The following is a 21246-nucleotide window of genomic DNA, read 5'->3' as shown; positions in this document are numbered from 1 at the left end:
TCACATGCTGAAAGCCCTCACTTCTCGACTTGTTTTCACCTTTGTCTGCAATCTTTTACCTCATTTTTCATTACTGTCAGAATCTGCAAAGTAACAAATTCTGTTATCTCGGCAAATATATATGTGATTATTTCATGGTAATGATCATATTCTTGTCCAATCTACAACATTAACAATATATAATCTACAAACTCAGGTACTGCTAAACAGAGTTAATCAAACATAACAAAAATATATACAACAATTTGACCCTTTGGAGATACAAACTCTCTGGCTTTCATATAAGAAGTATCATTCAGCACACATTTTTAAAGTAATTTGTATTTTTCCTAGGTATACATACCAAAGCCTTTCATATAGGTTTTACCCATCAGCTGCTTCATTCCTAAACCTGAAGGAAGAATGGATGGTGTAATTCATAAAACTCCCAGCTTTATATACCTTGTTAGTCATGTTTACCGCCAGTTTATATACCTACGAAAAATGCAAACAACTTTACAAATTGGATATTTCATGAACGCAACCAAATACAAAACATTTCACAAAAGCAGCTGAATACAAAACTTGACAGCTAAATAATGTTTTACATCGAGACTTTTTCTAGATTCAGTTAAATGTAAAATGAGTTCTCTTCATTCTCTTCTGGTCTAGAATTTCACCTATGTCCTATTTATCATTTTTTAGGCCTTCACACAGCACCTAATTCTCTAACAGACTGCTGCTGTCCCCTCATCAATTGCCTATTTCATCCTGTTGTTAACATGTTAAAATGCCTATTTCATCTTGTTGTTAACATGTTAAAAACAAAATAAAAAGGAAATATTATGATACAGTACTGTACTTACTGTTATCTTTAGTTTCAGAAAAATCAGATATTTAACAATTATTTACCATTGTTTCATATTATTACTTCAAATTTATTTCATTAATTAAAACATTCAAGATTTCAATAATAGCTCTTTTTCCTCATGCAACTGCATGGAACTATTTGAAAGGGGTCACAAATCTACGGATACTTATGGACAAAATGTCAGGCAACCACAATGCAGGTTCCACTCAGATGGCAGGAAAAACAAGGGCTTCAAATGAAATCAAGGTATCACAAAACGATGGACTTGTATCTTAAACTTTTACCATTTGAACAAAGATGACAATAGTAAGGGAAATGGCACCAAAAAAAACACCAGACTGTATTATATAATGTGATGTCTATATTTTTAATACAATAAATCTCGCCTAATGAAAATATGGCTCATCAATCATAAGAAACCTTATTCCATGTAGAACTAATACCAGCTGCATTAACCTATCATGAAAAGAACATGATTGCTTCGTCTGACTGGCTGTGACACTCTGCATCTACACACATTCTGCAGCACAACTCCATTACGTTCACACCTCAGTGTTTAACACTCTTCTACCAGCTTCGTCTCATGCTAAGCTGCTTCTCTCTTTGCCTTAACTAATTATTTTAAATGAATGCACACGTAAAACCAACTAATGGCTGTTTATTGTTTGTTATTTGGGCAAGAATTCAATCATTTTGCATTTTGGCTTCTTTGTGAAAGGAGTTTTGTCTTACCCGTGTTTCATTTACTAAAGGAATATGAACCTAGCTTTCTGCTTTAGATTTCTTGATTTCATTATTAATATTCTACTCAAGGGATTCTCACCCTTGTCAGGGTCAACCATGCTTCCTCAAAACATGAACCCATCATTCACTAAGTGTATTCAATACAAGATAGTTTCAGCTGTGCAAAGACCAACTCGAGCCTACCCTTTACCAGGTCTGTTTGCCTGTCATTACACTGAGCACACTGCTTGGCACCAGCCAACCTCACACTTGTTTGTACTCAAGGAAGAGTGCTCTTGATACTGCAACTCTTCAGCACGTTTGGAAGTTGTTTGTCTACTGATGGAGGACAACTCTTGGCCAAGTGACAAGAGCCCTACTCCACTGCCTTCTGTCTCAATGGAGGTCAATACTAACACTCGCCATCTTTTGATGGGGATTTTAAAGAAGGCAAGACTGAACCAATTGTCCTCGTTAAAATATCCTAGCAAGATTATAGTCAATATTCTCAGAGTTGAAAGGACTCAAAATGGGTTTAGATAATGCCAACAAGCATAGGCCCTTGAGAGAAGGAGCCAATCTAAACTATAACTGCTCGAGCAACTCCTCAGAAAGCTTGCATCAACAAACCTAAACAGGAGGCCCTTGCACTTCCTGGAAGCTCACAGTGGAGTAAGTCACCCTTAAAGTCAAGATCCTTTCAACTGAGAAGGTCAAGCTCTGCTACCCCACATCAGCGTGGTTCCTCCCATTAGACACCCCTTACTCATATTCGACTGACAGAGGAAGTCTTGGATGCCCTTTCGTTTTAATGGCAACAGGGACTGCCTTGAAGTCCCCAGGCAGAGGGAACTAGAAAAAGATAAGACCAACCTTTGCCTATTCTGCCTCACTCCTCAGCAGTGGTTGTCTACAGAAGTGCACATCCTGGCAGGACATCCTGAGACAGAATTACCTTTTCCCGTTCCAGGAGGAAATTATCAATCTCTCTCATCTGCCAATCAAGTTTGAGTCCTCTTCAATAAATAAGCCCAGATCACGCTGGAAAAGGAAGTCATAGATGGAGTGTTCCTGTTGTCTTTTGGGTTCTAAAGCTGGCAATTTGTCACTCCAAACGCCTTGGGAGGACAGGTTGGTAACAGACCTAACTCACTGAGGGTGACCTCCTCCATGGTGGAAATGATGTAGTCAGCAAGAAGGTCCATCTAGAAAGGAGGTTTCTTGTTGTCAGTGGGTTCAAAGACATTTCTGCATTCCAATCCATCTGGCAACCAAGAAGCAACTGTACTTTTGTCTGGCCAGCCAAAATTTACCAGAATTACTGGTGGAACAAAGGGCTTAAAAGGGGGTATTTGCCATTACCTGGTTGGCTGGCTCATATCAGCCAATCCTTACCTGGCTTTGGCCAAAAACCTGGACATGGGCCTCCAAGTCAGGTCAATTCAAGGAAGCTGGACTTGACCCCATCCACAGAGGCACCATACCTGGCATGAGCATTGCCACCATCCAGAAGGTAACACCTTTGGAGGTCAGACTACAACAGCTGAAGTCAAACTTCCGTCCATTTTCAAGGGGTGCAAAGTGGCAATAGGGAATCTGGTCCTTGTGGAAAAGCTAGTCCCTCTCAGCATATTCAGGATTTGACCTCCAACATCAACTAACAAGATGCAGGGAAGCAGCATTTACATTGGATGAATTCTTGATCGCAGGAGCAATCATATGCCCTGCGTGGGTTGGTGGATAGGTTCCCAGTGGTTTGGTATCATTTGGCAAAAGCTTGGTTCACTTCCAAGATCATAACCAATTGGTTCCATAATCACTTTTTTGTAAGGAGATTGTTCATCATCAAACACAGGACCTTGATACTGCTAGACACTGGGTGAAGGCTTTGCTTCTCATGGAAAAAGCACCTGTGCACACTAATGCAACCCCACTGGTTGGTGACAAAGGTTGCATTTAGGGTCATTTATTTGTCCTCTAATACTGCATTCATTCAGCCAGTGGATCAATAAAACAGCTATACTGTAGTAGGTTCCTGGAGGAGGTGATGGTGGTGTTCAAGGACAAGGAAGAGAAAAAGCAAGGCTTGGATAGACTGGGGAATGGACACTGGAGAATCTTTGAAGGTGTTTGCTGAAGTCTGGCATTTACAACTTCGCAGAAGCTTGGAACCATATCCTGATGGGAGAAGAGATTACAATGGGCTTCCAGGTGTTTGAAGTTGACAACTTCTGTGCCACATTCATGAAGGGAAGTGACCACTTTCCCAAGGATAATGACAGTGGTGACCCTGGTTTCCAGCTTTTATCAGACAGCAAGGCAATTACTGCAGCTGCCGCTGGTAATGAGGGAGCCCCTGAAGAAGAAGACTATGATGATGGGGACAAGACTATTTCAAAGAGAGCACCTTCATACAAGCACATGTGCATGGTCTTCAATATGTTTATCAAGATCATGGGAAACCCAACTTCAATCCTAGCAACTGCCCCAAGGCCTTGGGCTTAGCGGCAGAAGTTCGAGAAATCTGGCAGAATATCACTGCAAAGCAGTATCGTTTTGTATTGTCAGAGTACCCTCAACAGCTTTTTTATCCCAAACCCATTGTCATCCACTTCTTTGGCAATTCAGTCGTTCAGCTTGGAATCTGATTTTGCTGCCCCACTTGGACGACCATGACACTCTGGGTTACCTCTATGCCTCCTACAGCCACTTTACTACTTAATGTCTCCTGGGAATCACAGTCAAGCTGGTGGAGGAAAAAGAGGAGGAGAATGGAAAGGAGGTGGAGGAGGGCTATTAAGCCTCCTCATAGGTTTTTAAAAGTCCAGCCATCATAAGTACCAAGGGCATCACACACAGGTAAGTGATCGAGAAAAAGTTTGGCTTTTTTAAAGTATTTTTTCCCTATTCAAAGAAGGATGTCTCTATTTGTTTAAGAACAAAAGGAGGCTCACTTTTCTCTAAACAATTTAATTTTGCGTGCTATAATGTTTACTGTATTTAGGCAAAATAGGAAAAAGAAAGTGATACCCGTGTCATTCAGTAGTGTACTGTATGTACAGTACACCTACCATATTGTGTTGCAACTGAGAAAGAGAGAAAAAAGGTTTGTTTTTTGTGTAAAGTACTATGTTTTTTTACAACGGTATACTGTAAAGTGCTTTTCCAAGTGCTTAGGCAAAATACGTAAAATAAAGTGACAACCATGTTATTTGGTAGCGTACTGCATGTACAATACACTTACCGTGTTGTGTGTTGCAAGTTTTTTCTTCAAGTGTTTTCATACAGTATATCTTTAACGAATATGGGAAAATAAGCTAGCTAACTGTCTTATATATTAGGCTTTCAGTTTAATGTGTAATGGTTGTTGTTTATTAACATGTTTAGTGCTTACAGTGATGCGGTACTGACAAGGCAGGGGAGTAAGGGCATGGTGTTGCCGTTTTACATCCTCAGAGTTTTAGTTGACTTTATCCAGCAGAGCCCTGGCTCTATTACTGCACATAATCAAAGGATTACTTTACACCAAAATTTCACGAGCATCTTACTAAAAAAACTAAATTCACAAAAATATCAAATTTTTGAAAAACAATCTGTATTTTTCCTACAGACTTCACCTTCATGGTGGTGGACACGTATCCAGGGAAGAGTAGAAGGATGAGGGTGAGCTCAATGACAGCAAAGATGACAACGAGGAAGAACCATGACAGCGTTTCTTCCCTTCGTTCTGACTCTTGCTGGTCTTCCACACTGGAGGGGAAGTCACAGCCAGAACCACAGAACATGAAGTACTGACCAGGGAATCTGCCCCTGGAAGGGCTGTTGGAACAGGAGGGTCCTGCAGATACAGCAGTAGAAGACATTACAAGAGGAAGGCACATGGAAGGTGGCTGGAGAAAAAAGCCAGTAGGGTTCGGGGGTGTATTCCCCCTCAATTAAGCCAACAAATGCTTCTTGTCCTCCTTCCTACTTTCGCCAAATGTCCCCCACTGTGGGGAAGACCAATCTGCACACTCCTTGCTGGGGGAAGGACAAGTACACACCTTCCCCCTAAAAAAAGAACAAGAGATGAAAGGGTCTACCATTGTGGGAGGCATGAACCCTAAAAATGAGGCCCATGCATTTATGTTCTTTCTCCATAAGAGAAAAAAACCAAGTGTTAATCTGGTTACCAAGTTCAACAACCACTCCAGCTTGCAGTGAGCCATACTCCTATATGAATGGTGATGGTTTGTATTTCTGTAGGAACTAGCAATTTTTGTTTCAACGTGTTTTGAATGTTTCTGACATTTATTTCATAGCAAAGTAGTAGGTAGGCTTAATTCTAGAGGTACTGGACCATTGTCATATCCTAGAATTATGGGACTACAGTGAGAAATCAGGGTTTTTGGGTGTTGGTATACAGAAAAGAGTGAAATACGAGGATGTGCAGTATTATAATGTTTGCATTATACTTCTGCAAGTTCTGATTAAAAGGTTTTTAAAGTGATCTCGTGCACTAGTCTAAGCAAGGACCTAGTAACCTATGTTAGTGGAGGACCATGTTAGGTCCAGCATCCTAGGTTTAGGTTAGGTTTTGACCCTATTCCTTACTTTAATTTACAGTACCCTAGGTTTGGTTAGATGGTCACCCCTGGCAAGATAAGAACCCAGTATCCTAGGATAGGTGGAAACCTTACTTAATTTACAGTGCCCTAAGTAAGGTCAGGTGGGGAGTCAGCCCCAAGCCAGGAAATGACTCAGTGCTCTAGGTAAGGTTAGGTTAAATACATCCTTGTATTGCACTCAGAGTTTTCTCCCCACCTAAAAACCCTGCTTTCCCACTGCAGTCAATCGTAATTGTACGATAAAAGGGGAGTCCAGTACTTCTAAAACTATCAGCTAACGAGAACGCCAGAAATGCTTAGAGTAAATATTTACTTTTGGAATATTTGTCTACTCATTTTACAAATAAAAATTACTCTGCTACCAAAAAGAGGTTAAAAGAACCAAAGTTTCAATTAGGGCTTGCCTATATTGAAGAATCTACTGCCTCTTCTTATTTCAATCTTGCTTTTATTCTGTGAATAAACCGTCCAGTCTTGTGACAAATGGCCAAATTTTGCTCTCAATTAGGCAGACCCAAAGGTCCCCAGGCTTGGTCACCAATGATGGTTGGTAAACACAGAACAGAACACTGTATTAGTGAAAAAAATTCAAGCCTAAAAAAAGCCCCCTTAAAGACAGTCAAATATGACAAATTAATGTCAATAACACGTTTAACTTATAGAACCGAGGCTTGCAGGGAAGGGTCTTGGAACCCCGACTAATTTTTCCATACCTGACATGGGTTGAGACCTCCACCTTGCAAACAGCCATAAACCTTAAATTTTGGAGAATGTGGGCCAAAGAATTATCTGTTAGAATGTCTTGCCTTTAACAATAGCTGAGACGTTGGTTTACTCATCGAGGGTGATCTTGTAAAACCAATAGACATGGAGGTTCTCTTCCTCCAGAATCCTTGCACAATGACTGCAAACTGACTGGTTAACCTGGAGAGAGAGAGAGAGAGAGAGAGAGAGAGAGAGAGAGAGAGAGAGAACAAAAACATTATTACCAATCTATGTCTCAATTTTCATATATATATATATATATATATATATATATATATATATATATATATATATATATATATATATATATATATATATATATATATATATATATATATAGAGAGAGAGAGAGAGAGAGAGAGAGAGAGAGAGAGAGAGAGAGAGAGATTTATCACTTTTTTTCTTTACCTGGGTTTCTCGGCTCGGCAATCTTCAGTGGCAATTAGATTAGAGCTTCTAAATTACAAGTAGCATTGATTTCTCTAAATCGTTTTTATTCACTTTCAACAAAACCTTTCTTATTGTGTGAACTTTTAAAAATTGTTGGGCTCAAGTATACTTACACAGAAAGCTATAGCTCTCTCACATTCCAGAATGTATGACATTGTAAGTCACTTATTATTATTATTATTATTATTATTATTATTATTATTATTAGATGAACCCTACTCGTATGGAACAATCCCACAAAAGAGACCACTGACTCGAAAATCAAGCTTCCAAAAGAATATTATGGTGTTCATTTGAAAGTACTTAGAAAGTAATAACAAACACAAAAAACAGATATCAATTATTGGAAAAGGAAAAATATAAATGAACGAATAAATAAATAAATAGATAAAAAAGATTCAAGTAACGTCCCGTTTTTCAATACGCCTCTTCACACAATATTTAGTAAAGTATAGCAGACGATGTCTCCTCATTCAAACGCATGTGTAACCTTTCTGTTTATGCTAATGTAATCAAACAGGTGTTAGGACAGGTGTGATCCCCAAATGCACAGTTCTGTACAAACAGATTTCGAGTGAATATGCCGCTTGTTTGTGCGTTTGTACGTATGTTATTTTAGATCTTACTCTCTGCAGTTAATCAATATTAGAATTATTTGTATTCTCACTAAAGTTCTGTTCGGAAGTCTTCATGATTCAAAGGATAAGGGGATGATTGTGTCAGTGTTGGGTAACAACTACAGTAGGTATATTATATACAGTTCAAGAGAGAAGGTGGAATAATATAATAATAATAATAATAATAATAATAATAATAATAATAATAATAATAATAATATGTACATATATATAATAATAAATATATATTTTTTTGAAGGGATATATCAGTGAAAACTCCCTAGGGCAACAAATATATTTATAAATTGATTCAAGAACATACACATGAGTACAAACTTATAAAAACATACTGTATTACAAAAACAAGACATTTACGTGTATATATATATATAATAAAATAAATATACATATATATAATTATATATATATATTTATATATATATACATACACACACATATATATATATATATATATATATATATATATATATATATATATATATATATATATATATATATATATCATAGCTGTTCCTTACCAGTGATGCAAAAAGTGAACGACCTTCAGGGCTGGGACGGGTCAGCTGCTAAAACCCGAAATATAAGTTGAAGAAGGTGGATGGAGAGAGAGAGAGAGAGAGAGAGAGAGAGAGAGAGAGAGAGAGAGAGAGAGAGAGAGAGAGAGAGAGAGAGGTGAAGACTACAGTACAAAGTGAGATGTATACATACATATATATATATATATAAATAAAAAGAGAGAGAGAGAGAGAGAGAGAGAGAGAGAGAGAGAGAGAGAGAGAGAGAGGTGGGTGGGGACCAGGAGCCTAGTGTTCTTTCCGAATCCCGTAACTGTTTAGCTCTATCTGTTTTAGCCAAGGTCGACTGCTGCTGGAGAGAGAGAGAGAGAGAGAGAGAGAGAGAGAGAGAGAGAGAGAGAGAGAGAGAGAGTCACCAGCTTAGCGAATCGTGTACCGTTAACTTTTGAACACCCGTTAGGCTGGGTCCTACTTGACTCTGCCGAGCGATAGATCCTGTTATGTTAAACCTCTCTCTCTCTCTCTCTCTCTCTCTCTCTCTCTCTCTCTCTCTCTCTCTCTCTCTCTCCAAGCGAGCTTCTACTAAGCCATTTAGTGTAATACATAGCATTTATTACCTGGCGTCACTTAACTTTGCTGGGGGTTAACATAAGTGTCCTGTTGGGTAACTGTTTGTGATTGTGTGTATGTGTGTATGGTGTGTTTGTGTGTATGTGAATAAAAGCAACGCTATATCAGGATTCAGGTTTGGTGAGTTTGCAATCTGTGGAGAGAGAGAGAGAGAGAGAGAGAGAGAGAGAGAGAGAGAGAGAGAGAGAGAGAGAGAGAGACCTGACGCTAGTCCATAACACTTCTTTGATATATATATATATATATATATATATATATATATATATATATATATATATATATATATATATATATATATATATATAAGGGCCCCTCAAAGTCAGGGTAAAGTACCTGGCATCCTCATCCCAAAATACACTCACAGAAGTTTAAGATTTCCAGTTTTAGGATGAGGTTGCCAGTCCCATGGCATTCTCTACCCAAAGTTTTGACCTACCACAGTTAGGTGACTATCAGGTACATAATTCACTGCTCAGGTCAACAGAATATAATCTTTTTCTCACCTTTAAAAACAAATGGAGTTTCCAAAGCCACTTTGAACCTTGAAGCTTCAAATTACTCACACTTTTTGAATTCAATATTCAGGTGGAAACACTGAATTCCCAAGAGTAATAAACGAAGAAACCCCTTCTTCTCCTGGAGGGATTTGAACCAACATACTGCAGAAAGGAGCGAGGTTACCAATAGCCCACTATGCCTAACTTATATCCCCTGGATGGAGTAATTAGTGAAAAATCTTGATAACAGAGGGAATTAACAACTTACTTGTGCTGTAGGGGGACTGGTGGTCTTCACTGAGTAAACTGGTGATATCATGGTCTGAAATGGCACCTGTAAAATGAGATACGAGTGCCACCTAGTGGCCGAGAGAGAAGACTATTTCCAAACAGGTGAGAGTAGGTCTATTCAATGGTAAATAATAATAATAATAATAATAATAATAATAATAATCGCTTACAGCACCTGAGGTATATATTTCTATATTTCCCTGTGTAAGAGAGAGAGAGAGAGAGAGAGAGAGGTCCTCCTGTTTCCAACTAATGACTGAATATATTTGTGGGATGAAAGTTCTATTCTTTAAGGAAGAAATTTGACAAAGCTTATAATTACTGAGAGAGAGAGAGAGAGAGAGAGAGAGAGAGAGAGAGAGAGAGAGAGAGAGAGAGAGAGAGAGAGAGAGCCTATTACTGCTGCTACTGGCGTAACTGATTGCAATGAGAAAAGTAACAACAAATTATTATCCTTATTGAGAGAGAGAGAGAGAGAGAGAGAGAGAGAGAGAGACTCAAGAAGGGGTGGAGTCGTTAGACTCAACCTGTGTCACGTGATCCAGCCGTGGGTACGACCAAGGCCGACCGAAGACAAAACCCAACCGTATGGTTGACCTTTCTCGACGTCCAGCCCCGGTACCATTTAGTATATAAGTCCTCAGCTCCCCCCCCCCCTCCTTTCCCCACCACCCCCTTCCCCCCTTATTTTTTTTCGTTTTTTGAGGAGCCTAACCTTTCGTGACGTCACAGCACGTCGAAGCCTAAGGTGAATGAGTGTAACAGTAATCCCTAGGCCTATAAGATTAGCGATCTATATCGTAGGCCTGTAAGATTCGCGAGCTAATCCCTAGGTCTGTAAGCTTCGACATCTATAAGATTTGGGATCTAATCCTTAATCCTATACGTTTTCAGATTTATAATTATTAGGCCTATAAGCTTCAACAAGTGTTGTTTATCGGGAGCGTTCTCATCGTCGGGACTTTGATTGTTGGGGGTTTAAGCGATTGTAATAGACGTGCTTGTCATGAGGTACAATTCATAGTTAGTTACGATACCAAGGAATTAGCCAAATATACTTTTTTCCTTAATAGCCATGATATAGGAATAATAAGTCTATTATTCTCAAATTTCTGTAGCATTGAACGGAGCCGCCTAGGCTACAGAATCTAACGTAACAAGTTTACTTTTTTAAACTCTATTTTTGGAACTGGCCGCTTACAGGATCAGTAAAATGTTAAGGCTTTTTCGTAAGTGCTACGTTCGCTTTATTGGTGGTGCAATTAGAGAACAAAACTAAATTTCATGCAAAAAACCAGGCAGTCTGTTATAAACCTCTCTCTCTCTCTCTCCAAATAAGCAAATCGAGTACTAATCCTTAAAATGACAAGACTTGTCTCCTCTCTGAATACAATATGAACTCAGCCACGGAGACCTGACTACATTTCACAAGGCAGCAGTTCAAATCCCAAAAGATGAGGCTTGTCTTATCACCTACTTCTAGGGGGAAATTGCCCACTTACAATACACTACAGTATCATTATAACTCTTCAAAATGGCGATGCAGTGGGCATGGTGGCATTTTATAATATCTCTTGAGATTTCAAGGGTTTAAAAGAATCGTTAGGAAACTGAACTGCCCTAAATTGGAAAATTGCAGTATCTGCAAAAATACAAAGCTGAGAAAAATGGTAGATACTCCCTTGCCTTACTACTGATTTTGCAGATACTGCAAATGGGACCCCCTAAATACTCGTGGGAAGCATTGAAGAATCATTCTGAAACTGCAGTGTGTTGTGTATTAGTGTTTCACGAGCCCAATAGGTGGCTTATCTCAATTTCGAAAATTTTGCAGATACTGAAGTTTTCCATTTTAGGACAGTGAAGTCTTTATTTGCAGTCACTGCCGTGTATAAAACTGGTGACTGGAACCAGGAGAATCTACAATATACAGAAGACATATGCAACAGCTTAGTCAGAAGACACAGGACAATGGTACATAACATTTTAAAGAAGTATTATGGTTACATAATTAAGGGGATGAACTGATCCTTATTGATATTTAGTGAACTATATGCCTCAATTCACGATGTTTAACTTCAGCAACATGAGATGCTGTCAGCTCAGTTTAATGTCATGAAGCAGTGTTTCACTTTTGGGGTATGAAAGTTCAAGATAGGCATTAATAAAATTTATGAATATGGCAGAGTAGTTGTGGAAAGTACAGCAGGAAGAAGAGTGTCAGAAGTTAGCTAAGGACAGAAAGACCTCTTAAGGCTAAATCTTGTTGCCAGATCTATGGAATGACTTTAGGTTGAGCCAAGTTCCCATTTTTCTCATTTCTTTCAGGGGATATGTTTGTTGTTTTGAGATTAGGCTGGTATTTTGCTGGTACAAACCCTTGTTCAAAACTAAAGTCTAATTAAAGATTTTCTAGACTCTCTAGAAGGATTTTCAAATCCTTCTAGAGGGTCCTCCACAGGCGTTGGATGCTGTGGGGAGTTTTGATCCCTGGACAACGAACAATGGTAAAGATATCATTATTTCAGGCACAGATGTCCGGGTTTACTGTTTTCAAAAGGTCCTCCTACATATTAAAATCTCCTCTGGAACTTGTGAAGCATCAAAGAAGAGCACCTTATATTCTAACTTGATTTTAGTTTTTAAAGCAAGGGTTTGTATTAGCATAAGACCAGCTTAATCTCAAAACAACAAACATGGCCTCGAAGAAATTTTAAAACAAGGGACCTTGGGCTAACCCAAAGCCATTTCATGGACTTGACCAATCACATTAAGCCTAAAGGGGTCTGAGAAAGACTAGGCATACCATCAACGCTTGAAAAAATGGTCCAGGTATTTCTGCCGTTCTTCCAGAGTTACAAAATTCATCTCTAATGTGGTGTCTCCAGTCACTGCTACTGACAGCTGAAATTTAACATCTATAGGTGCAACAGACCCCTCTGACAGGGTGTCTTCTTCAAGGTCAACTCATCAGGAGACTTCTAGGCTAGGCTCTGATGACAGAAATGGTTCTCTGTACACTCCTGGTGATTATGTTACTAATTAGAGCTGTCTTTTCTCTTATGATCAACCCCAGCAGCCATGCATTTAGGCATAAGGAGAGGCTATCTAAGAGAGATTACACTGATGTCTACTGCCATCTTTGTTTCTTTTTACATTAATACTGAAGGGGTAAATGGGCAGCAGGAAGTCCTTGCTCTTATACCCAGACTGGAAGGAAGAACAAAATAGATGAGGAAAACTTCCTTAGGAAGAACTGAACTGAATGTGTAAGATATATTAGTAAACTCTCCATTAGGGACAAGAACTGTGGACACTGATTGTAACAATGGCAAGTGCTGCTGAGTTTAATCATCTCCAAATTATGGGCAGAACACGAAGAGTTGAAAAGGTGAGAAAGGTAGAAATGACAAAAAGAGTGGAGAGAATGGAGGACCATAGGTCACTGAAAGGAGTGACTAAGGTCCTGGGGCATAAAAGTCTTAATGATCACAAAGCACAATAGATTCTCCAAAGGTGGAGCCTAGTTGCACAGTGAATCTTCTGTGTAACTGGATAAAGTGGCTAATGTTGTTGAAGTTTATTGCATAGGAATCTTTTCCTAGATTTAGCAGCTAAATGGAATGGAATACATTAGGCCAAAGGCCAAGCACTGGGACCTATAAGGTCATTCAGTGCTGGAAAGGAAAATGAGAGTAAGTAGGTCTGAAAGGTGTAACAGGAGGAAAACCTTAAAGCAGTTGCACTATGAAATAACTGTTAAGAGAGGGTGGATAGCAAGATGGAAGAAAGATAATATGAATGGAGATACAGTAAAAGGAATGAAAGGGGTTGCAGCTAGGGGCCGAAGGGACGCTGCAAAGAACCTTTAGTAATGCCTACAGTGCACCCTATGGGGTTTCGCTAAAGGACGTGAATGATGGAGCCAGTTGTCCTGTGTTCCTCAGAAATCACTGTAGAAGAGTACAGTGTTCTGACATCTCAGTAAATCTCTTGATCACAGCAGAAGCTGGGACTCATTTAAACTAGCCGCATGGACTGGTAGGCAACACATTATTCTAAGGGTGAGCCATGGACCTTAGCAATTGTGAACCGAGTACTGCACCACTTGGTCACAGGATCTGCTCAGACGGTAGCACCTTTTCATCATAATTCACCTATTTTACTACAGAGAGAATGAGGCTGCTAGCCTACAATGACCTCTTAAGATGACTAGCAGTATAATATGTTACAGATAAATATTCTATATATGTGTGTATTTTATATTATATGTATGTGCAAGTAAGTGGGGCAGATGGTAAGACACACACAAGACTACTGGCTTATTCAAGGAGAAAAAGCTTCACGTTTTGGCACTGATTGAAACAAAGGGTGTGCAGGAATGGAGAGCACAATAAACAACTGTGTCTGAGTTAGCTGGAAGATGGAGAACTAGGGAACATGTACAGCCTGCAGCATTAGGGAGGCTCTGAGGATTGGTGAAAGTGTAAAAAGGTGATAGCATGAGGCTTTTCAGTGCAAGATTGAGTGCAGCACAAAAGAAGTTGTAATAGTAAGTGTCTTCAGTCCAGGATTGGAAAAAGAATGAGAGAGAGAGAGAGTGTTTTTGAGTCTGAATGAGAGAGAGATTGTTTGAAAGCGAGATTGTTTTTCAGTCTGAATCTGTGCTCTGCTGGGTTTAGACAGCATGAAAGGGTGGCTGTGCTAGGTGACTTGAATGGAAAGGTAGGAGATAAGAGAAAGAGATGGTATTGTGGGCAGATTCAGAGTTCCAGGAGTAAATGAGAATGGAGCCTTTTGATATAAGTGGGACGAGGTCATTAAGTGATCCAAGCAAAAGTGAGAACAGATTGAATTTTAAGTATAAGAGGAAAGGTGAAAAAAAAAATAGTTTAATGGGAAGGAAGTCAGAAGAACGTATAAGGAGAAAATGGATAAAAAATGGGCAAAGGTAAAGAAACAAAAGTTCAGAAGTGAATAAAGTGCATATAATTCCAGCAAGGTGTCACAGAAACTGATAAGGTGATCAAAATAAAGATGTTTGAAATCAAATGGAGGTTTGCAATAAACAAGTAAAAAATGTGCCGAAGTTTCTTGGGCCCAATCGAGTTTTCTGTACAGCCGCTACAGCGTATAATCAAAGCCACCGAAAATAGATTTATCTTTCGGGGGTCTCGGTATAATGTTGTATGACTTTAACCAAAGCCTGGCAGTGGCCTATCATATATCGTTGCCAGAAGCATGATTATGTGTAAATTTAACCTTAAATAAAATAAAAACTACTGAGGCTATAGGGCTGAAATTTGGTATGTTTGATGACTGGAGGGTTGATGATCAACAAGCCAATTTGCAGTCCTCTAGCCTCAGTAATTTTTAAGGTCTGAGGGCGGACAGAAAAAGTGCGGACAGAATAAAGCCGGCACAATAGTTTTCTTTTACAGAAAACTAAAAATGGAGAAGGCAAGCATGGATATTCTTGACAATTTGTTGAAAATAAAAGACAGAACAGAAGCAAGAATGAATGATGCAAGCGTAGAAGAGCTTAATATAAACTGGAGAGTGCTTGTGGAAATAATTAATATGGGTGTAATGAGAGGCAATTAAGGGATAGATAAATGCCAAGTCACCTGTAGGTGATGGAGTCACAGGTGGGATGCCACATGCAGTGGTGATAGCGAATGGGTGGCTGACCAAGGTTTGTAATGTATATCTGTATGAGGGAAAGGGTTTGAAAAAAATAGGTATGAGAAATGGTTGTCCTTTTGTTTAAGGGTAAATATGATAGATGAGACAGTACGAATCAAGCGGCCATGGCTTTACTTAGTAAATCGAGTAGGGTACACGGTAGGATTTTGAATGAGGAAATCAGACGGATGACAGAAGGACTCACAGGGGAAGAACAGTGTGGGCTTAGACAAGGAAGGGTAAGTGTGGATCAACTAGTAAGAAACAGTCACGCCTGAAGTTTCAAAGTACAGGGGAAAGCTGACTGTGGCAAACGTAGACCTAGAAATAGCTCGTGACATCACTGATAGAGGTAATGCAGTTAATTCCAAGAAATTTAGGCTGTCAAGCCAAGTATTGGGGAACTTTTGGCCATTCAGCGCTTAAGAGGGAGGAGGAATGGTCAGACAGCAAGATAAAGAGATCCAGAAATGAAGTATAAGGATCTTAAGAATGAACTGGGCAAAAACATCACAGTTGAACTGCTTAGTAATAGTTAGATAGGTTGGGTAGCAATAATGAAGAAAGGACGTGGGAATGGAGGTAAAGGCCAAAAAGTGGATGATGCTATGAACCTTATGGAACACTGCAAACACCCTTTAATAATGCCTACAGTGACCCACACGAGGTGCATTTATAATCCCCGCACGGGATTATAAGTTGCTGAGACTCACTAGAAGTCTTTAAGATGGAAGTGAAGCATGTGTTAAAATCTGTACCTAGCAGAGAGACCAATCTGTTCTAATAACTGGGCTGAGATAAATGTGCGTCGTGTCTGTGTTGTTCTTTAATATCTTCCCGGATGGGGTAATGCAAGAAGCCACGGAAAGGGCAGCAGATATAGGTGCAGAGTTGTGGGATAAGAAGAAGGGCCGGGAATGGAGTGTGGAATGGCTGATGTTTGCACATAATGCTCTACTGTTTGGGATTGTTTGGAGAAACTGCAGAAACTAGTATTGGAGTTTGAGAGTGCTTGTAGGAGGAAGAGTAAGTTTCTGATAGTAGAAGGAAGTTAGGGAGTTGGACCAATGAATGTTAGTATAGATGGTTAAAGAACAGAATCAAATACTTCATATGGGCATCTGGGAATAAATATATTGTATAATGGTAGGATGACAGAAGAGGTGAATCATATTATAGGTAAAGCAAAGAAGGTAGCAGGATGTATGCAAGGACTGAAAGGAAATTGGAATGTCTCTGAAAGTAAAAGCATGGATGTATGAAGGGGCTGTTGAGCCAAACCTTCTTTATGGAAGTGAAGTATGCATTACTGAATAACAGGAAAAAGAATGAAGCTCTAAAGACGAACTGTTTGCACATTATAAGTGATAAGAAGGTCAGCATAGATGTTTTGAGGAAGTTCAGTCATGTGGAAAAATTGGGGTATGATAAGTTGGTGAAGACAGTCTACGGTTTGCAATTGTTAGAAGAAAAAGGAAGGTAAGACCTACAATATTTTGCTAAAATGGATGCATGAGGTATTGGAGAGGAAGGACCTCCACAATCTGGAAGCAAGAGAGCATGACTCATATATAAAGGTGACTGTTATAGTGGGCCTTCTGTGTAGGTTCATGAAGTAGCTTAAACTGTTGGAAGTTCTCTGAACAGAGTTACTGCTACTATTCAGAACTTATCATATAAAAGTGGAAGCGATCACTGCCTCTACTTAGAAGCCACACCATATCAGAGGAAAAGCCTGAAAACTAATAGTAAGTGGTGGCCAAATCTTGTCAAAAAAATGAAAGGCTGTTTAGGTCTAATACACTCTCACCAAGGACAAACCAGCAGGTGCTAGATAAAATAAATCAGGAGGATATGAGGAGGTTAGCCATGCTACCTGTAACGGCTTCTGAAACTGTTTTCCACCAGCATTTGCTCAGGTACTCTTTGTTTTGCATAGGACTCTGACCTTGTTAGCAACTGGCAAAACAGTTTTACAGTTCCCAGATCTGCAGTGGGGATCTGGGAACTGTAAAACTCGGAAATCACCAGAGGAAGAAATAAAACCAGATGATAAAAGGATTATAGTAATGACGGACACGAAAAGAGGATAATATAATGAGGAAAACGAAGATACAGGTTTGCCAGAGAGAGAGAGAGAGAGAGAGAGAGAGAGAGAGAGAGAGAGAGAGAGAGACACAGTACTGGTTTTTACTCAGTCGTCGACTGACTGACGGACTGCCGCTTTGCGGTTGGATAACTCTGGTCTGAGAGCTGCTTTTTTTTTTTTTCTTCTTCTTCTTCTTCAAAAGCCAGGGATAACTTTAACGCTCTACCGACCTTTGAGAGATAAAGGTTTTTTCTCGCTTTTTTTATATCCTGTTTTCATCTTGATGTCTAACGTTAATGCTGGTTGCTGCGCGCCTCATAGACCTCTCTTAGTAACTAAATGTTCCCTGGCTGGACCTTGCTCCCTGCTATAGTCTTCCGTTAGAGTCTCTCTCTCTCTCTCTCTCTCTCTCTCTCACTGACCAAGAGCCTAGAGCCTTCTGGTTCTCGGCATGTCTCTGCGGATGAGGTTGCTAGCCCCATGCCCTCTGAATGACTTGAACTGAAAGTGATACAAATTCACATCTGGGTCAACTCATCATGGATAATGGGATGAGGTAGGAGGCCTCATACGCATTTTCCAGACTGTGGCCCACCACAGCTGACTAACTACCTGGTATTAATGCACTGATTACGTCTATAAAAAAAGGAGGACCTCCGGAATAGTGTTACGCTGCTCAGGCAAAACGAAAGCAGGAAGAGAATCCCAAAGCCTGGCAATTGAAGTTAACAACCACACAGAGAAGTTGCATCATCTACAACATCAGATATAAAGGATGACTGACCTTTGACCTGTTAACATAGATATAAAGGACGGCTGACCTTTGACCTGTTTTACACAATCCCGAGGAACATAACGTCACATTGAGAAGGAAACAGATGGTGCTTAGTCAACAAGAGATATAAAATTATTAATTACACAACGATTGAAATTGGTTTAAACACGTAAAGCCACAAGTTGTACTAACTGGAACAGTCTAGTGGAACAATCAAGTGAAACAGTCCAATTGGTGAAACTCTGAGGTCCCAGGTGTTTCGGAAAGCGAGAGTGTGAGAGTTGAAGGCAGCCCACAACTGAACGTGAGGCGACTGAAGAATAATGAAGAACAATGAATAAGAACAGTGGTGACGTAAAACTGAAAGTGAAGAACAAAATAAAAAGAACACTGACGCAACAAACTGAGGGATAATGTCGACAGAAGATGGAGGAACAAGCAAGGAATCAAGAACATGGACTATGATCAAATAAAGAAATAGAGAATGCTGACATTAACCCAACGCGTAACACCAATAAAGAATGGAAACGGGAACAAATGACTGATAACGGAACGAGCCTATGCCTAGAAATAAAAGATAATGGAAAAAGAATCGTAAAAAACGATTGCTGCAGATTGTGAACAGGTCTAAGACGGCCACGGGGGGTGGGTATGGCAGTACCTAGAGGGTAGTAGACTGAGGTTTGACAGAACCCTGGGAGTAGTTTGAGATTTAGGGTGATCTGGGGAGTTTGGACTGGGGCCTGGAAGGACCTGAGGAGTTTGGATTGGAAGCTGGAAGGACCTGGGGAGTTGGTTGGGGTTTGAAGGGACCTGGGGGAGTAGCTTGGAGTTTGAAAGGACCTGGGGAGTTTGGATTGGAGTTTGAAAGGACCTGGGGAGTTTGGATTGGAGTTTGAAAGGACCTGGGGAGTTTGGATTGGAGTTTGAAAGGACCTGGGGAGTTGGTTGGAGTCTGGAAGGACCTGGGGAGTTTGGATTGGATGAGGGGGGTTCCTCCTGACGAGGTAGAGGAGGGAAGGGGAGAGAGAGAGAGAAGGGGGGAGAGAGAGAGGGGTGGGGGAAACACCAGCCCCAAAAAGATCACCCAAAAGTGGTTGTCCCTGAGCCAGCCTGGCTCCTCCTCCCCTCCCTTCCCCCCCCTCAGAGGACCTACCTAGCTCCCCTTCAGGGGGGCAGCTCTTGGTCTCTCTCTGTCAGGGCTCTCACAGTCCGACGAGATCCTGAAGAACACTGTCCAACTGGTCCTCCTCCGTGGAGGAGTGTCTCTCCCGCCCGCCCGCGCGTGTGGGCGCCTGCCTCTCCTAGCGCGCGCTCGCGGGCACGCGCGTTCTGCAACGCCATCTTTGAAGTTCAAAATGAAGGTTCCTGAAGTTCGGTTACAGGGTCCACATGAGAAAAAAAAAACGTTCGCGTAAAAGACTTGTGTTTACGTTTACAGGAACGTTATAAGACGACAGTCCCCCGCTCGTCTATGCCCACGTACCCCGGGGGCATTCTCGGGGGGGTATTTTCAGGGGCACGAGGGCGTGCTGGCATAAGGCATACCTCATCTAACGGCTAACGCAAAGGCGGAAATAGTGATTGTTTTGTTTTGTTTTTAAGTGGAAAAATCGTTAGCAAGGAAATTTATCAGAAAGGTGACTGTGTTTGGTATGCATGACCCAGATTCCAGAATTAACGTTTTGTGGTTCGTTTTGCGGCCTTTCGGAGCTCACTGTGACCCATTTCCCATTGCACCTGGCCACGGGGGCGCCCTATGGTCGATGATGCAACGTTGCATCTAAAACTGATTTCACTTTGCGAAAAAACATGTATTCAAATTATGGATTATGAGCTGTACAAATATTCCTGGACGGATATTCTAATATTATTTATATTATATATCTGATCTGGTGCTGCTAAAACTGGCGTGACAAAGTCGTCGGTCATCGAGGTGAACATGAACACAAGTCAGGAGTTTGGTGGACAAATAACTGGCGTGACAAAGACGTCGGTCATCGAGATGAACATGAATACGAGTCAGGAGTTTGGTGGACAAATATTCTAATACTCTTCGATCAAGTGTTTCTAAAACTGGCGTGACAAAGACGTCGGTCATCGAAATCAACGCCAAATGAGAGTCAGGAGTTTGGAAGTGAAATACATGCACGCACACACACACACACACACACACACACACACACACACTCAAATCATCGGCCAGATACATCTTTGTTGTTGGTTCCTCACGTAAAATACAATAATCCCTCAGAGAAGTGTCAAAAAGTGTTGCTTACAGAGAAATATCGAGTGAAACGTCTAAACGAATAATACAATGAATAACTGAGCTTTCACGAACTCTTGAAAATTGATTGTGAAGTTGAAAAATGGAGACGAAAATAGTGATTATGTGATGATGATGATGATGATGATGATGATGATGATGATGATACTGGAGGCCTTGGAAGCAAAACGAGACTTCTTCTGGAGTTTGAAACAAGTTTTCCTTGCAGACTAAGATATGAAAGATCATTGCAGGGGAGAGAGAGAGAGAGAGAGAGAGAGAGAGAGAGAGAGAGAGAGAGAGAGAGAGAGAGAGAGAGAGGTGAAGTAGAACTTGATATAATCGTGAGTGTGTGTGTGTGTGTGTGTGTGTGAGAGAGAGAGAGAGAGAGAGAGAGAGAGAGAGAGAGAGAGAGAGAGAGAGAGAGAGAGAGAGAGAGAGAGAGAGAGTAAACGTACCCTGTAC

The 21246-nt window shown here is 40.4% G+C and overlaps 1 long non-coding RNA gene across 1 annotated transcript in view; it reads right to left on the bottom strand.

The window, feature by feature from the left end:
• Nucleotides 1–6896: 6896 nt before the first annotated feature.
• The window catches only part of LOC136856084 (uncharacterized), a 70116-nt gene continuing 55766 nt past the window's right edge, over nt 6897–21246 (bottom strand). Inside the window, exon 3 of the long non-coding RNA XR_010858229.1 lies at nt 6897–7104. This is a non-coding gene — a long non-coding RNA (uncharacterized lncRNA). The remainder of the gene's footprint in view (nt 7105–21246) is intronic.

Source organism: Macrobrachium rosenbergii, chromosome 34 (assembly GCF_040412425.1).
Source record: "Macrobrachium rosenbergii isolate ZJJX-2024 chromosome 34, ASM4041242v1, whole genome shotgun sequence".
NCBI classification, from domain to species: domain Eukaryota; kingdom Metazoa; phylum Arthropoda; class Malacostraca; order Decapoda; family Palaemonidae; genus Macrobrachium; species Macrobrachium rosenbergii.
The sequence above is the reverse complement of the archived record's forward strand: the minus strand, read 5'-3'. Positions and strand labels throughout refer to the sequence as shown.